Raw genomic sequence first — 15982 nt, forward strand, 5'->3', positions numbered from 1 at the left:
TCAGGGTCTGTGAGATATTTAGTGTTCAAGTAAGAAAATTAAATCACTTCTGCTTAGAAATCACTTAGGACATAGTGATGTATGGTTCAAACATAAGTTTTATTTCTAAATAGAAAATTCTCTTGTCTGTAATAGTAGGTGCAGATTAGATAGAGATGAGGACTGGTGCAGAGGGGAGGAATCAGAGCACAGGTACAAGTGATAGGCTCATAAGCTTGCAAAACTTAATATTCAAGCATCAGGTGTGTAAGTGTTGATGGGGTTTAAGATACCCTATCTCAAAATATTAACTTGAAACTTTGAATATTCTAAGCTGAAGTAGTTTAAGAAAATGACAAAAGCAGGAAGGTCACGTTGCCTGCCTATTCCATTGTCCCTTGAAAAAAGTGATAAAAACCTCATGTGAAAGGTATCCTTCTTATACCCAGAAAAATGTAGCAACTTTACCTCTTCAGAAAAAGGGACACCTAGAATTCTACCAAACAGGCCTTGGTAAGTTTCCTCCCATTTACTACACTTGTCTCATACTCTTTAACCTCTTCCTCTATTCCTTCTATCACTGTCTGTCCACTATTCATCAAACCTAGTGTAAACTGCTCAAGTCTGTTTCTTTAAGTCCTTAATTCCTTATGAAGGCTCCTGTGTTACATAAGACATTAAATACATGTTTTTCTCTCATGTTAATCTTTGTCACTTTAACTTTTAGACCCAAGTCTGGGACACTAAAAGGGCCAAGAAAAATGTTTTTCTCCCCTCCAGTGTCCTACTGACTCCATTGGAATGTGAATATGATAGATCTTTAGATTTCTGAAACATTGAGGGCACTGGTCATCATAGTATCTTACTGGCCCCTGCAAAGGTTCATAAGAAATCCAGACTAGTTTGTTTTGACTTTTGTGTGTGTGGTATGTATGTTTGAATGTTTGGTTTGGGGGTTTTACTTGTTTTGTAACTAGCCTGGGAGAGATTTGGAATCCAATACTGAGAAGGGTCTAGAATTCTCATTAGTGTGTCCTGTCTTTTAGGGGCTCTTAGGAAGTTTTGCAGGGTAGGTAGAACTATGGACTCCCATCCTCCAGGAAACTGTTTAGGCTAATCCCTAAGGGAAAGTTTCAAGTTACAACCTGGCATAGGCTTCTGTTTTCCTGTACGCTCTAAAGCGAATAAACTAATTATTTTTTCTGAGGAGGGAATTTCATTGAGGGTGAAAAAAAACTACTTATTACTCGTTCTCAATTCTGACTCCATATACTAATCTTTCTGTGTTGACAAGATCTTCATAGCTGTTTTCCATTTTTAACTTCAAATAATTTGTTGACAGAAATGAGGAACACTTTTTTTGGTGATGACACAAGTCAGGGTGTGAGTTCCACTATAAACAACTAGCCACTTGTATATAACTCAGCAAGATATCTGAAAAGAAAGCAACTACTTTGTTTTTTAAAAAATTTATGGTAGGAAGAACTCTAATTCCTATGTGTGACAAAAAAACTGAAGCAAACCTTCCTTTATTTTTAGTTTGGAAAGATCTGTCTTTGCTCATCTATTCAAAATATACAAATGAATAACAAAAACAAAGCCATTTTACTTCATAAGTACTGTGACTTAATTCAGGCATGTCTAACCATTAGCAGTGTGCCTAGTCTTCCTTAGAGATGTCCTTTCTAGTTCACTAATGACAGTCCTGGTCTCCAAGTATGGTCCCAGAACCAGTGGTGTCAACATCTCCTAGGAACTTGTTAGAAATGTAAATCTGGGGGCCTGCCACACACTAGCTGACTCAGCAACTTTTGGGGCTCCATGTAGAAGGGGAGGCCTTGCTCTAAGGTAAGTCTGACCCTTTAGCAGGGTTCTTGGAGGTGACATTGTGGTGGCCAAATACTCTCACCAGGAACAAACTAGTTGGGTCCTTAAGTGCTATTTAGTTCTCAAGGTAACTGCACCTAAGCTAAGCAGGGATGGAATGTGCCTCAGAGAAAACTGCACATAGTTTTGCTCTGCTTATTTTGTCTTCAACATATATGTCAAATCTCCCCATCAAAGACCATCCCAGATCTCAGATTTAAGTGAGTTTGGTGAAAAACCCCTATAGGTTTTCCAAACACCTGATGCATTGTCTCTGTCACCTTGTATTGTAATTGTCTCCAAGATCTAACTGGCTGTAACTGTCAAGGCTAAAGGCTAAGTTCTTGCCTCTACTGCAGTACTCAGCACGGAGCAGGTACTATGTAATTTGTTAAAGGAAATCAATCAGCCCATTAAAAATAGAATCTTAAGCCAAGGACCCAATAAAACCATCCTGTAAAGGTACGATTCATTTGTGCCAGTGCCTAGCCAACAACATATTTTCACCCTCCTGATTTCACCCTTCAGTCTTCTGTTCACTGCCTTCCCCATTCCAAAACAACCAGAAAATTTACACATTTCAATAACACCCCTGTAACAGTTTCATTACCCCTTCCGTCACCAACTTCATCAACTCTAGCTGCGAGGTCTGTCAGTCTGTCAATTCCCATTAATCCTCATCCACTTACTTCCATTTCCCCTCTCCCTGCCCGGCCAGAGGAAAGGCATGGCTACGAGGTCAGCCCAAAAGAAGTGCTACCAACCTCAACCTCATCTGCTCTCCCAGTGGGGACCAACAGCCTGTGCCACGCGTAATCGGAGAGCACCAGCGGCAGCAGTGGCCAGACCCAAGCCTGCCATCGGCTCTCAATTAGGGCCGGTCATAATAGAGACGCGCACTAGATATTTCCTAGGCACCCACGGGGGTGATGTACAATGGAGTACCCACAATGCTCTTCCCTTCAGGTCTCCACCCCACCCCAGCATTAACACCTTTACGTCCATGCTCAGAGGTTACATGCGGCAGATTGTTTGATTCAAAGACTCAGGTCACTTATTTATTAAAAGATGTGGAAGACCGTGCCTGTCTTCTGAGTCACAACTATCTAGTGAAACTTTTCTCAATTGCCTTGTAAGTTGACCAATCATTTCAAAAAAAGGAGCTTAACTTGTTAGTAATTTAACAACAGGAATGTTTCATGATTATGTATTTAAGGTACCAGATCAAACCAAACTCTAAATCTCCAGTTTCTGACTATTCACCTTGAACCTGTGCCCCTTCTACCCTCCAGTCCCCATCTCCTTTTGGTTCTTGTCTGACTATTTAACTTCATAGCTCAATGAATAAGAGCACAGACTTTGTAAACCTGACTTTCTGGGTTTGAATCTCTACCACTATGCAACTGTGGAATCTTAGGCAAGTGATTTAGGCAACATATTCCTTGGCTTCCTCTTATTCAATAGGTACCTGCAAAACTATGTGCAGTTTTCTCTGAGGCACATTCCATCCCTGCTTAGCTTAGGTGCAGTTACCTTGAGAACTAAATAGCACTTAAGGACCCAACTAGTTTGTTCCTGGTGAGAGTATTTGGCCACCACAATGTCACCTCCAAGAACCCTGCTAAAGGGTCAGACTTACCTTAGAGCAAGGCCTCCCCTTCTACATGGAGCCCCAAAAGTTGCTGAGTCAGCTAGTGTGTGGCAGGCCCCCAGATTTACATTTCTAACAAGTTCCTAGGAGATGTTGAATAGGTATAGAATAGGTATAATTGTAGTAACTACTCTCAGTAAAAGTTCACTGCCAGCAATCTGATGTCAACAAAAGCCCTAAATCAGGGGTGAGAAAAGAAAATAAACTTTATTCAAAAAAACAGTTTTTGGCCTTGGCTGGTATAGCTCAGTGGATTGAACAAGGGCGTGGGTCGCCAGTTCGATTCCCAGTCAGGGTATATGCCTGGGTTGCAGGCCAGGTCCCTAGTAGGGGACACACAAGAAGCAACCACACATTAATGTTTCTGTCCCACTCTTTCTCCTTCCCATCCCCTCTCTCTAAAAATAAATAAATAAATAAAACATTAACATCTTTAAAAAAACAGTTTTTGAACTGTGAAAAGAAGTCTCTGGTGGAAACCAAAAGTGCACTCTGAGGAGCAGAAGAGGAGGCTATCTTTTATAAAATTCCCAACTTGGTTCCTGAGCAGTTTATTCTTTTGTTGTTGTTGTTCAAGTACGTTTGTCTCCATTTTTGCCCCACTATGCCCACCCACCTCACCCATCCCCATCTGCCACCCTCAAACCTACCCCCTTTGGCTTTGTCCATCTGTCCTTTATACATGTTCCTTGATGGAACTTCCTTTATTTTCCCCCATTATCTCTATCCTCCCTCCCCTGGTGACTACCAGTTTGTTCTTTATTTCAGTGTTTGTGGTTATATTTTGCTTCCCTTTTTGTTTTGTTGATTAGGTTCCACATACAAGCGAGATCATGTGGCATTGTCTTTCACAAATAAGCCTGGCTTGTTTCATTTAGTATATTGCTTTCCAGTTCTATCCATGCTGTTGAGAAAGATAGAAGTTCCTTATTTCTTTCAGCTGCATAGTATTTCATTGTGTATATGCACCATAGTTTTTGGATCCATTTATTTACCGTTGGGCACTTAGGTTGCTTCCAACACTTGGCTATTGTAAATTGTGCCACTGTGAACATTGGGGTGTATAGGTTCTCTTGATTGGTGTTTTAGGATTCTTTGAGTATAATCCCAGAAGTGGTATTCCTGGGTAAAAAGGCAGTTCCATTTTTTATTTTTTTGAGGAAATTCCATACTGTCTTTCACAGTGGCTGCACCAGTCTGCATTCCCACCAACAGTACACTAGAGTTCCCTTTTCTCCACAACTTCACCAGCTCTTGTTGTTTGTTAATTTATTTGTGAGCATCATTATGACCAGAGTGAAAAGGTATCTCATTGTGCTTTTAAATTGCATTTCTCTGATGACTAGTGATGCTGAGCATCCTTTCATATGTTTCTGGGCCCTCTGTATGTCCTCCTTGGAGAACTGTCTGTTCAAGTCCTTTTCCCATTTTTTAATTGGTTTGTCTTCCTGGAGTGGAGTTGTGTGAGTTATTAATATATTGTGTAGATCAAACCCTTGTCCGAGATATCATTGGCAAATATATTTTCCCATATGGTTGGTTCCTTTTCAGTTACTGCTGTTTTCTTTAGTTGTGCAGAATCCTCTTATTTTGATGCCATTCCATTTACTTATTCTTTCCTTTATGTCTCTTTCTCTAGGGGACATATCAGTGAAAATACTGTTGCATGGAATATCTGAGATTTTCCTGCCTTTATCTCTTCTAGGACCTTTATGTTCTAGAAAACATTATATTTAAGTATCCAGCTTGAATGTATTTTTGTGTATGGTGTAAGTTGGTGATCGAGTTTCATTTGTTTGTACGTGGCTGTCCAGATCTCCCAACACCATTTGTTGAAGAGGCTATTTTTATTCCATTTCATGCTTCTGTCCCCTTTGTTGAATATTAATTGACCACAGAGACTTGGGTTTATTTATGGGCTCTGTATTCTGTTCCATTGATCTAAGTATTTGTTCTTATGCCAATACCAGGCTGTATTGGTTACCATGGCCTCGTAATATACTTTGATGTCAGGTATTATGACCCCTTCTATTTCCTTCCCCTTTTTCAAAATTGCTGTGGCTATTTGGGATTGTTTATGATTCCCTATAAATTTTTGCAATGTTTGTTCTATATCTGTGAAATAAGTCATTGGTATTTTAATAGGGATTGCATTGAATCTGTAAGTCGCTTTAGGTAGTGTGGACATGTAGATGATGTTAATTCTTCCAATACCTGAACATGATATATGTTTCCATTGTTTGTGTATTCCTTAATTTTTTTTCAGTGTTGTGTATTTTTCTGAGTACAGAACTTTTACCTCCTTGGTTAGGTTTATTCCTAAGTACTTTATTGTTCTTGTTGCTATATCAATAGGACTTTTTCCTGGTTTCTGTTTCTGATATTTCACCATTGGTATACAAGAATGCGTTTGATTTCTGGATATTGACTTTGTATCCTGCTGTATTGCCAAATTCACTTATTAGGTCAAGTAGATTTTGGTGGAGTCTATAGGAATTTCTGTGAACACTATCATGTCATCTACAAGCAATGACAGTTTGCTTCCTCCTTTCCAATTTGGATGCCTTTTATTTCATTTCCTTGCTGTGGCTAGCATTTCCAATTTTCTGTTAAATAGAAGTATTGAAAGTGGACATCCTTGCCTTGTTCCTGATCTTAGTGGGAAAGATTTTAGTTTTTGTCTATTGAGCATGATGCTGGCTGTAGGTTTCTCATATATGGCCTTTATTATGTTGAAGCATGCTCACTCTTGCCCTCTTTGCTGAGTATTTTTATCATAAATGGGCATTGTACCTTATCAAATGCCATTTCTGCATCTATTAATATGATCATGTGATTTTAGTCTTTCCTTTTGTTTATGTGATGTATTACATTTATTGATTTATGAATATGCACCAACAGTGCTCTAGAGTTCCCTTTTCTCCACAACCTCACCAGCAATTGTTTGTTGGTTTGTTTATGAGCATCATTCTGACCAGTGTGAAGAGGTATTTCAGGCAAAAATTATTCAAATGAAAATTCCAGCCCTGGCTGGTGTGGCTCAGTGGATTGAGTGTGGGCCTGTGAACCAGAAGGTCTCCAGTTCAATTCTCACCCAGGACAAATGCCTGGATTGCAAGTCAGGTCCTCAGTAGGGGGTGTGAGAGGCACGTGCATATTGATGTTTCTCTCCCTTTCTTTCTCCCTCCATTCTCCACTCTCTAAAAATAAATAAATAAAATATTTTTTTTACCTTTTTTATTGATGTTTGAATACAGTTGTCTTCATTTTTTTCACCACCACTTTCCCGTGTCCTACCCATGCCCACCTCCCACCATCAATCCCACCCCCCTTGGCTCCATCCATGGGTCCCTCATATGTGTTCATTTATGTCCCTTTCCCTTCTTTCCCACTTTATTTCCCTCTCCCCTCCCCTCTGGTTACTGTCTGTTTTTTGTCGATGTCAATGTCTTGGCTATATTTTGCTTGCCAGTTTATTTGGTTAATTAGGTGAGATCATATGGTGTTTGCCTTTCACTGCCTGGCTTATTTCACTTAGCATAATACTTTCCAGTTCTATCCATGTTGTTGCAAAGGGTAGAAGCTCCTTCTTTCTTTCTGCTGCATAGTATTCCATTGTGTAAATGTACCATAGTTTTGGGATTCATTCATTTACTGATGGGCACCTAGGCTGCTTCCAGCACTTGGCTATTGTAAATTGTGTTGCTATGAACATTGGGGTGCATAGATTCTTTTGAATTAGTGTTTCAGGATTCTTAGGGTACAAACCCAGCAGTGGAATTGCTGGGTCAAAAGGCAGTTCCATTTTTAGTTTTTTAAGGAAATTCCATACTGTTTTCCACAGTGGCTGCACCATTCTGCATTCCCACCAACAGTGACTAGTGTTCCCTTTTCTGCACAACCCCACCAGCACTTATTGTTTGTTGATTGTTTATGATGGCCATTGTGACAGGTGTGAAGTGATATATCATTGTGGTTTTAACTTGCATCTCTCTGATGGCTAGTGATGCTGAGCATCCTTTCATATGTCTCTGGGCCCTCTGTATGCCCTCCTTGGAGAAGTGTCTGTTCAGGTCCTTGGTCCATTTTTAATTGTTTTGTTTGTCTTCCTGAGTTGAGTTGTTTGAGTTATTGATATATTGTGTAGATCAAACCCTTGTCTGAGATATCATTGACAAATATATTTTCCCATATGGTTGGTTCCTTTTCATTTTACTGCTGCTTTCTTTAGCCATGCAGAAGCTTTTTATTTTGATGAGGTTTCATTTGCTTATGGATTACAGCCCTGGGATGAATCCCACTTGATCATGGTATATGATCTTTTCAATATATTGCTGTATGCAGTTTTCCATTTTGTTGAGTATTTTAGCATCAATATTCATCAGAGATGTTGACCTGTAGTTTTCTTTCTTTGTTGTGTCTTTATCTGTTTTTGGAGTTAGCATGGTGATGGCTTCCTAAAAAGAGTTTGGTAATCTTTCCTCTTCATGGATTTTCTGGGTAGTCTGAGAAGGATAGAGTTTAGCTCTTTCTTAAATGTTTTGTGAAATTCTCCTGTGAAACCACCTGGTCCAGGACTTTTGTGTGCTTGGAGGTTTTGATTACTGATTTTATTTCATCAGCTGTTATTGGTCTGTTCAGGCTTTCTGCTTCTTCCTCATTCAGTCTTGGAAGATTATATTTTTTGAGAAATTTGTCCATTTCACCTAGCTTTTCAAATTTCTTGGCATATGGTTGTTCATCGTAATTTCTTACAGTCCTTTGTATTTCTGTGGTGTCAGTTGTAATTTCTTCTTTTTAATTTCTAACTGTGTTTATTTGGGTCCTCTCTCTCTTTTTCTTGATGAGTCCATTTAAAGGTTTGTCAATTTTGATTATCTTTTCAAGGAAACAGCTCCTGAATTTATTGATCCTTAGAATTTTTCTTTTAGTATCTATGTCATTTAACTCTTCTCTGATGATGGTTATTTCCTTCCTTCTACTCACTCTGGGCTTTGTTTGTTGTTGTTCTTCTAGTTCTTGTAGGTGTAGGGTTAGGTTTGTTATTTGAAATGTTTCTATATTTTTTAGGTAGGCCTGTATTGGTATGAACTTCCCTCTCAGGACTGCCTTCACTATGTTCCATAAGTTTGGACTTTTGCATGTTCATTTTCATTAGTTTTTAGAAACCTTTTTATTTCTTCCTTGATCTCATTTTTAACCCATTCATTGTTTAATAGCATACTATTCAATCTCTGTGACTTTTAGTGTTTTTGAGTTTTTTCCTTCCAGTTGGTTTCTAGTTTTAGTCACTTGTGGTCAGAGAAAATGCTTGATATGATTTCAATTTTCTTGAGCTTTTTGAGGCATGTTTTGTGTTCTATTATGTGGTCCATCTTTGAAAATGTCCCATGTGCCTTTGAATAGAATGTGTATTTTGCCTCTTTGGGATGAAAGCTTCTATATATGTCGGTTAAGTACATTTGATCTAGGGAGTTGTTCAATGCTACAATATCCTTGTTGATATTTTGTTTGGAAGATCTATCTATTTTTGGTGGTGGGGTGTTACAATCCCCTAGTATAAATGTGTTGCTGTTTATATATTTCTTAAGTCTTCCAGGATTCTGCTTATATAGTTTGGTGCTCCTATGTTGGGTACATATATGTTTACAATGTTTATGTCTTCTTGATGAGTTCCTTCCTTGAGTATTATGAAGTGTCCTTCAGTGTCTGTTTTTATGGCTTTTGTTTTGAGTTCTATTTTGTCATATATAAGTATTGCTACCCCAGCTTTTTTTTTCCCTGTCAATTTGCTTGGAATATTTTTTTCCAACCCCTCACTTTCAGTTTGTGTAGGTCTCTTTTTCTGACGTGGGTCTCTTGTAAGCAGCATATTTACCATTCATGTTTTCTCATCCATTCAGCTACCCTATGTCTTTTTAAAAAGATTTTATTTATTTATCTTTAGAGGGGAAGGGAAGGCGAGAGGGAGAGAAACATCAATGTATGGTTGCCTCTCATGTGTCCCCTGCTGGGAACTGGCCTGCAACCCAGGCATGTGCCCTGACTGGGAATTGAACCATGATCCTTTGTTTCGCAGCCTGTGCTCAATCCACTGAGCTACACCAGCCAGGGTACCCTATGTCTTTGATTTAATCCATTAATATTCAAGGCTATTATTGATGGATACTTATTCATATTTCCTTTTTTGTTCCTGTACTCCTCTCTCTCTCTCTCTCACACACTCTTTTTCTTCTTCTTCTCATAGCAGTCCCTTTAGCATATCTTGCAGTGCCGGTTTGGTGGAGGTGTATTCTTTCTGCCTTCTTTTGAATGGGAAACTCCTTATTTCACCTACTAGTTTAATTGAGAGCCTTGCTGAGTAGAGAAATCTTGGTTGCAGGCCTTTTCTTTTCATTATTTAGAATATTTCTTGCCATTCTCTCTGGCTTGCAGTGGTTTTGTTGAGAAATCGGCTGCTAGCCTTATTGGAGCTGCCTTGTATGTTACTTCTTGTTGTATCTTACTTCTTGTTTGTCCCTTGCTGCTTTTAAAATTTTCTCTTTGCATTTAAAACTTGACATTTTTGCCCTGGCTGGTGTAGCTCAGTGGATTGAGCACAGGCCTGTGAACCAAATGGTCCCTGGTTCAATTCCCAGTCAGGGCACAGGGCTGGGTTGCAGGTCTGGTTTCCAGTAGGAGGCATATGAGAGGCAACCATATATTGATGTTTCTCTCCCTCTCTTTCTCCTTTCCCTTCTCTAAAAATAAATAAATTATATATATATATATATATATATATATATATATATATATATATATATATTTAAAACTTGGCATTTTATTTATGATGTGTCTTACAGTAGGCCTCTTTGGGTTCATCTTCATTTGGATCCTTTGTGCTTCCTGATCCTGAGTGGCTTTTCCCTTCTCCAGGTTTGGGAAGTTTTATGTCATTTTTTCAAACAGGGTTTGTATCCCTTACTCCTCTTCTTCTCCTTCTGGTATTCCTATGATTCAAATGTTTTTGCATTTCATGTTGTCTTGCAGTTCCCTTAAGCCATCTTCATATTTTGAGTCTTTCTTTGTGCATCTGCTTTCCCTGGTTTCTCTGTTTATTTTGTCTTCCAGCTTACTAATTCAGTCCTCTGTCTCATCCAGCCTGCTTGTAATTCCTTCTAGTGTATTTTTTTATTTCAGTAATTGTATTCTTTATTTCTTCCTGGTTCTTGTTTATAGTTTTTATTTCTTTTTTCATACTGTTGTAGTTCTTATTCAACTCTTCGTAGCTGTCTGTGAGTTCCTTGAGCATCCTTATTAACATCCTTTTGAATTCTATATCTGATAGTTTGCATACCTCCATTTCATTTAGCTGTTTTAGTGGGGAGTCTTCCATTTCTTTTGATTGCAGGTTTTTTCTTTGTCTCCCCATGTTAGGTGACTATTTTTGTTTTTTTTCCTGCAATTCCTGATGGTCTGATTTGCTAACTGTTTTTCTGTGGTAGGGGTTCTGTAGGACTCAGTGGTGTAGTTTTTTTGATGTCCTTGTCTAGATGTCCTAGGGTTGCCCTTTTTTAAACTCACTTGTTGTACTTGGGTTTTACCCATTGGTGTCTCCTTCGTTGGTGGATTCTGTCTTCCAGCAGGTTTACTGGTATTCATAACTCCCACATTATATTGTATGTGATTTGGGAAAGGGAGAAGGCAGAGTGGATTAAGACAGCAGGAGAGTATTCTATGGGATTTAAAGTACCAACATGTAGAGAACAGATAAAAGATCCTTTGATGAAGTATAGCAATAATCGTGATATTTCATCCAACTAGTTACTTTTTTTAAAAGATGAAAAAGTGGTAAGAATGTTGTTAGGGGGAAAAAGAATGTGAACTGACTGCAGAAAGCAGAGCACTTATGCTAGGTTAGATGGTGAGATACAGTGAGAGTAAGAGTAGAAACTAGGCATAGCGTGTGAGAGAGTAAAGTATACCACAACAGTAATAAAGCTCAGGAAGATAGTAAAATGGACCAAGACCAGTGAAGGGTGCTTGATCCCTTTTGTGAAAAGAAATATATAATCTGAATAAAAAGAATAAACAGTAAAAGACCAAGAATATTGTGTTATAGGAATACAAGTGAAGTGAAGGAAGAGAAATTAAAATGAAATATGAAAGGGAGAACAAAGAAAATCTGTCAAACAATGAAATCAAACAAACAAAACAAATACTACATGGATGGAAGAGAAATAAAAATAAATAAAATAATAATAATAAATATAATAACAAAAAAGAAAAAGTAAAAAATAAAATGCAAGTTCTGTGGGCTAGCAAAGTGAATTTTGTCTCAGTAGTTGGTATTAGCCTTCTGATCCCTCTCAGGATCTTTCTTTGATCCTTTCACAGCTCCAGGTCTTATTGTCTTACACTTGGAAGAAAAATGAAAAAGAAAACAAAAGAAAAAAACAACAACTCCTAGTGCTGACTTCGAACCCACCACATGATTTCTGCTGGTCTTCCTGGATGTTGCAGGTCGAGGGGGCTGGGCTTCGTTTTTTTTCCCCTTTCTCATGTTTCTGCATTGTGTGCTAAGTCTGGGCTCCAATATTCATGTGTTCAACCTCCAGCACAAGCCCTCAGAGTACTGAGCTGCCCCCACTGTCCATATGCACTCTCCATATGCACCAGACTGATGCCTTTAATCCACCTCATTGTGACTCCCTTCTATTTATTTATTTTTTTAGAGAGAGAGGAAAGGAAGAAGAGAGGGAGAGAAATATCAGTGTGTAGTTGCCCCCCTCCGTGCACCCCCAATTGGGGTCCTTGCCTGCAATCCAGGCATGTGCCCTGACTGGGAATCAAACTGGCAACCTTTTGGTTTGCAGGCCTGCACTCAGTCCACTGAACTACACCAGCCAGTGCTCATTGTGCCTCCCTTTGATTAGTCAGTGAGGTTCACTGAGAGCAATTCACTCACCTTCTCCCTCTGCTGGTCTGGGTGCTGTGCATTCCCAAAGTCCCTCAAGGCAGTTTAGTTCCTCTATTAAATATAGTCTCTTTGGGGACTGCTACCTCTCTGAGCCTCTGCTGCTCCATTTTGATTAGTCCATGAGGCATGCTGACTTAGAACAAATCACACCCCTACTCTTCCCTCTTCACTGGCCCAGCCACAGAGTGTGAGAAATCCTTAAATAGTGGCCGAGAGCCTTTTTTTTTGGTAAGTTCCCCTTTTTTTACGCCAGCCATTCTTAACAAGTGCCCGGCTTTTCACACAACCCAACTCTCTGACCAGTCCCTTGACTATCTGGGTCAGGGTCCATGACTGCCCAACTTTTTTTTCATCTCCAGGTGTCACCTGGCTCCCCAATTTCTTTGGTACTGTCCCATCCAGCATCCACAGTCTCAGCAAGGAAACACCTCTGTGTGTCTCCCACTGAGTCTTTATTCCCCTCAGTGACTACAAGCACCCAGGTTTCTCCTGGTATGAGACTGCCTTCCCTGCTCTGGTAGGGGAGGGAGCTGCGGAGTTACAATCGCTGACCCAGCTCTCCTCCAAAGTTCCTGTGGCAGCCCCAGTCCCCAGCACCAGGCGCCATGCCAGGGACCACAGCAGTTGTTTTCCCTGTTCAGGTCCCAGGGATCTTACTGTCCCTTCACAATCTCTTTATTGTCTGTTTTTCAATGTCCTCTGCAATCTTTGGCTTCCAAACTTCATATAAGCTGGGATTCTGTTGGCTGTTCACTCTGTTCTTCAGGAGATTGGCTAGGTGTCCCATATGGGTGGACGAGCAAGTGGGTTAATCTCCCATTTACTTCACCACCATCTTCCAGTCCCCCTGAGCAGTCCATTCTTATGAAAATGAAGAATCAAGATTTGCACAATATGATTGGCTCAAATAGCACTTTCCTGTTTGATTGGCTTTGCACATTCCAGTTGGTTTTTATGGAGCCACTATGATTGGTCAGTATAGAGGCAACTGATGATATGGTTGCATAGATTTGGTTAGACAAGACAGGTCTTAGTCCTATTGAACTAAATACTATCCCAGGAACTCCTTTAAAAGTGTCAGCTCAGCCAACATATACACAGTGCAGGAGGATGGCAGCCCAGTTTTTGGCCATTCCCTGAAATGCAGTGTGTTTTTAAAAGTTTATATGTGAACAGCACCTAGGACTTTGCATGGCACAGAGTTAAGCTATATATTAAAACAGAAATTATAATCATTTGCTTTGATAGAACTGTCTTCTCAGTGAAGACCTTCTAGATAATGAATAATAAATGATAATAATGGTTAACAATTGAGCGTCTATGGACCAAGTACTATGTTAAGTGTTCCAAACCCTTTATTTGTTGTTGTTGTTTAATCCTCAGAATCAGTGGTAGTAGTTACAAGTATTATCCTTCCCTCCCCTTCTCACCTCTCTCTGTTTTTCTGAAGCAGCTAAGAAAATTCAGATCAGTGAGATAGCAGAACACTCAATAACTTGCCTATGGCCACAGAGCTAGTAACAAATAGAGTGAAGATTTAAACTCATATATGTCTTGGCTCTTCTCAGATATCAGTGAGAAAACAGCTATCAAATCTTTTCTAGTGTTCTTTTCCCCTAAGAGCTGCCTCATTATCCATGCAGGAAAGCCAGGTTCTCTTCAGAGCCATAAAAGCAGCAGGCAATAAAGCAAGGGTCTCTTTCCTTTGAAGGTTGGCAGTGATAGAGATGACTAAAATAGCAATAGTAATAACCAGATTATTTATTGTGTGCCCCACTATATGCCACACAGGCCCCATTACTGCCTATAGTGTCCAAGGCCACCAGAGATAAAGATGCAGGATCCCTGTCTCACCCAACCATTCTGTAAAGCTTGTATATTTTCAAAGATTTTGTTTATTTTAGAACAGCACCAAGAGACTCTTTAATATAATATCCTAACTCTAGCCAAAGTGAGTAATTCCACATTAGCAGCCCATAGAATCAGGTATTTCTACCTTAGCCCAAGAACATAGGGAAATATCTTCTTGCACAGATTCAAACAACAAAAAGAATCCCCTCCTGTGTTGTGACTGTTCAAGGCCCGACGGGTTCACAGTATTTGAGCAGATAGAAAAATATTCACGGAGTCGTTGGGATGTCTGGCATGCCTTTATTCATGGGTGGGTGAACCACACACCTGTGTCTCCCTGCATGTCTCTGCATGGCACGTGCCATGGCCCTTGCTCCCCAGCATGGCACCCAGCAGGGAACCCCTGGCCTCTTTTAAATACTGGATCAAACAAAGCTGGCAAAAAGACAGAAAATTATATAACATAGCATAATCCTGTGCATGCAAGCCCACTTCATGTTATGGGAACAGTTTATTGGACCCAGTCTCAAGGCTGTGAAAACACTGCTTCCTTTAGTTATCCAGACACTTGGATGAGGAAGCCAGACTGTCTCCAATTACCCTACACCTCCTTTCCCCCAGAGTCTACATTACCCAGAGTCTTGTTATTCTTGCTGCGCAACCACCTACTGCCATTTCCCAACTTATCCTCAAGCATTTCCAAATGGTGTTTTCAGGAGAAAGGCTGGTGATGGTAAAGGGACTGGGGAAATAGGAGAAAGTAAATAACCAAATTTGCCCAAGCACTGCCTTGTTCCCTCCCCTATACCAATTTTGTAGCTCCCTGATCTTCTTCACTCCCTCTTGGAACTTCAGAATCCATTACCCTGCACACCTCTGTGCTTGAATTACAGAAGACTTGACATCTTGTCTTTCTTTCTCCCCAACACCCAACAATAGCACACATGTCTGGGCTTGCTCTTACTTTAGTTGATAAGCTAAAAAGGAAAAAGGAGGGAGAAAACATAAGGAGGATTTTTACTTTATTTCCCCATATTTCTAGCTGCAAAATTATTTAAAAATGTCAACATAGTGGTAAAACTGTGATAATTCCAGTTCCAGAGGCCAGGAAAGATAAAAATCCTTGTGTAAAGCAAAAATGTTGACAGGAAAAAACAGCAGACATGGGTACCTTTAGGGCCAGTGCAAATAAACAAAGGTTGGGGCAGGGGAGGTTTGGGTTCAGATATCAGACCCAAACAAGAGACCCTGCCATTACAGCTCCTTTCATCCTAAACCCCATACCCCCATTCCAGAGACTTCATCTGTCTTGAATTCTCCTAACCAACCCAGCTCTTTCACTGATGGTCAAAACTCATGGATGCCAGCACCAACTGCTAATGTTTATAGCAAAGGGAGTAGGCGAGGGAAGAAGATATTCCTAAACCCAATGTTAGAAAGGGACATGTATTCCCAACATCCCCAGTGGTTTTCATAACATATTTTTAGAAAACACATCATACATAGTTAATTTTTTTATTTTTTATATCACACATAGTTTTAAGTGTTCAAATTCATCAGTGCTTTCTGTCGAATGTTTCGTTTATATGTTTTTTTAAGGGCTGATCAGGGTCCTAGCACCCTAGACAATGCTTCTATACTGTAGTGTGCATACACTGCTAGTGATCAGTTTAGAC

Source organism: Artibeus jamaicensis, unplaced genomic scaffold (genome assembly GCF_021234435.1).
Source record: "Artibeus jamaicensis isolate MK-2021 breed Jamaican fruit bat unplaced genomic scaffold, CSHL_Jam_final scaffold_461, whole genome shotgun sequence".
Classification (NCBI taxonomy): Eukaryota; Metazoa; Chordata; class Mammalia; order Chiroptera; family Phyllostomidae; genus Artibeus; species Artibeus jamaicensis.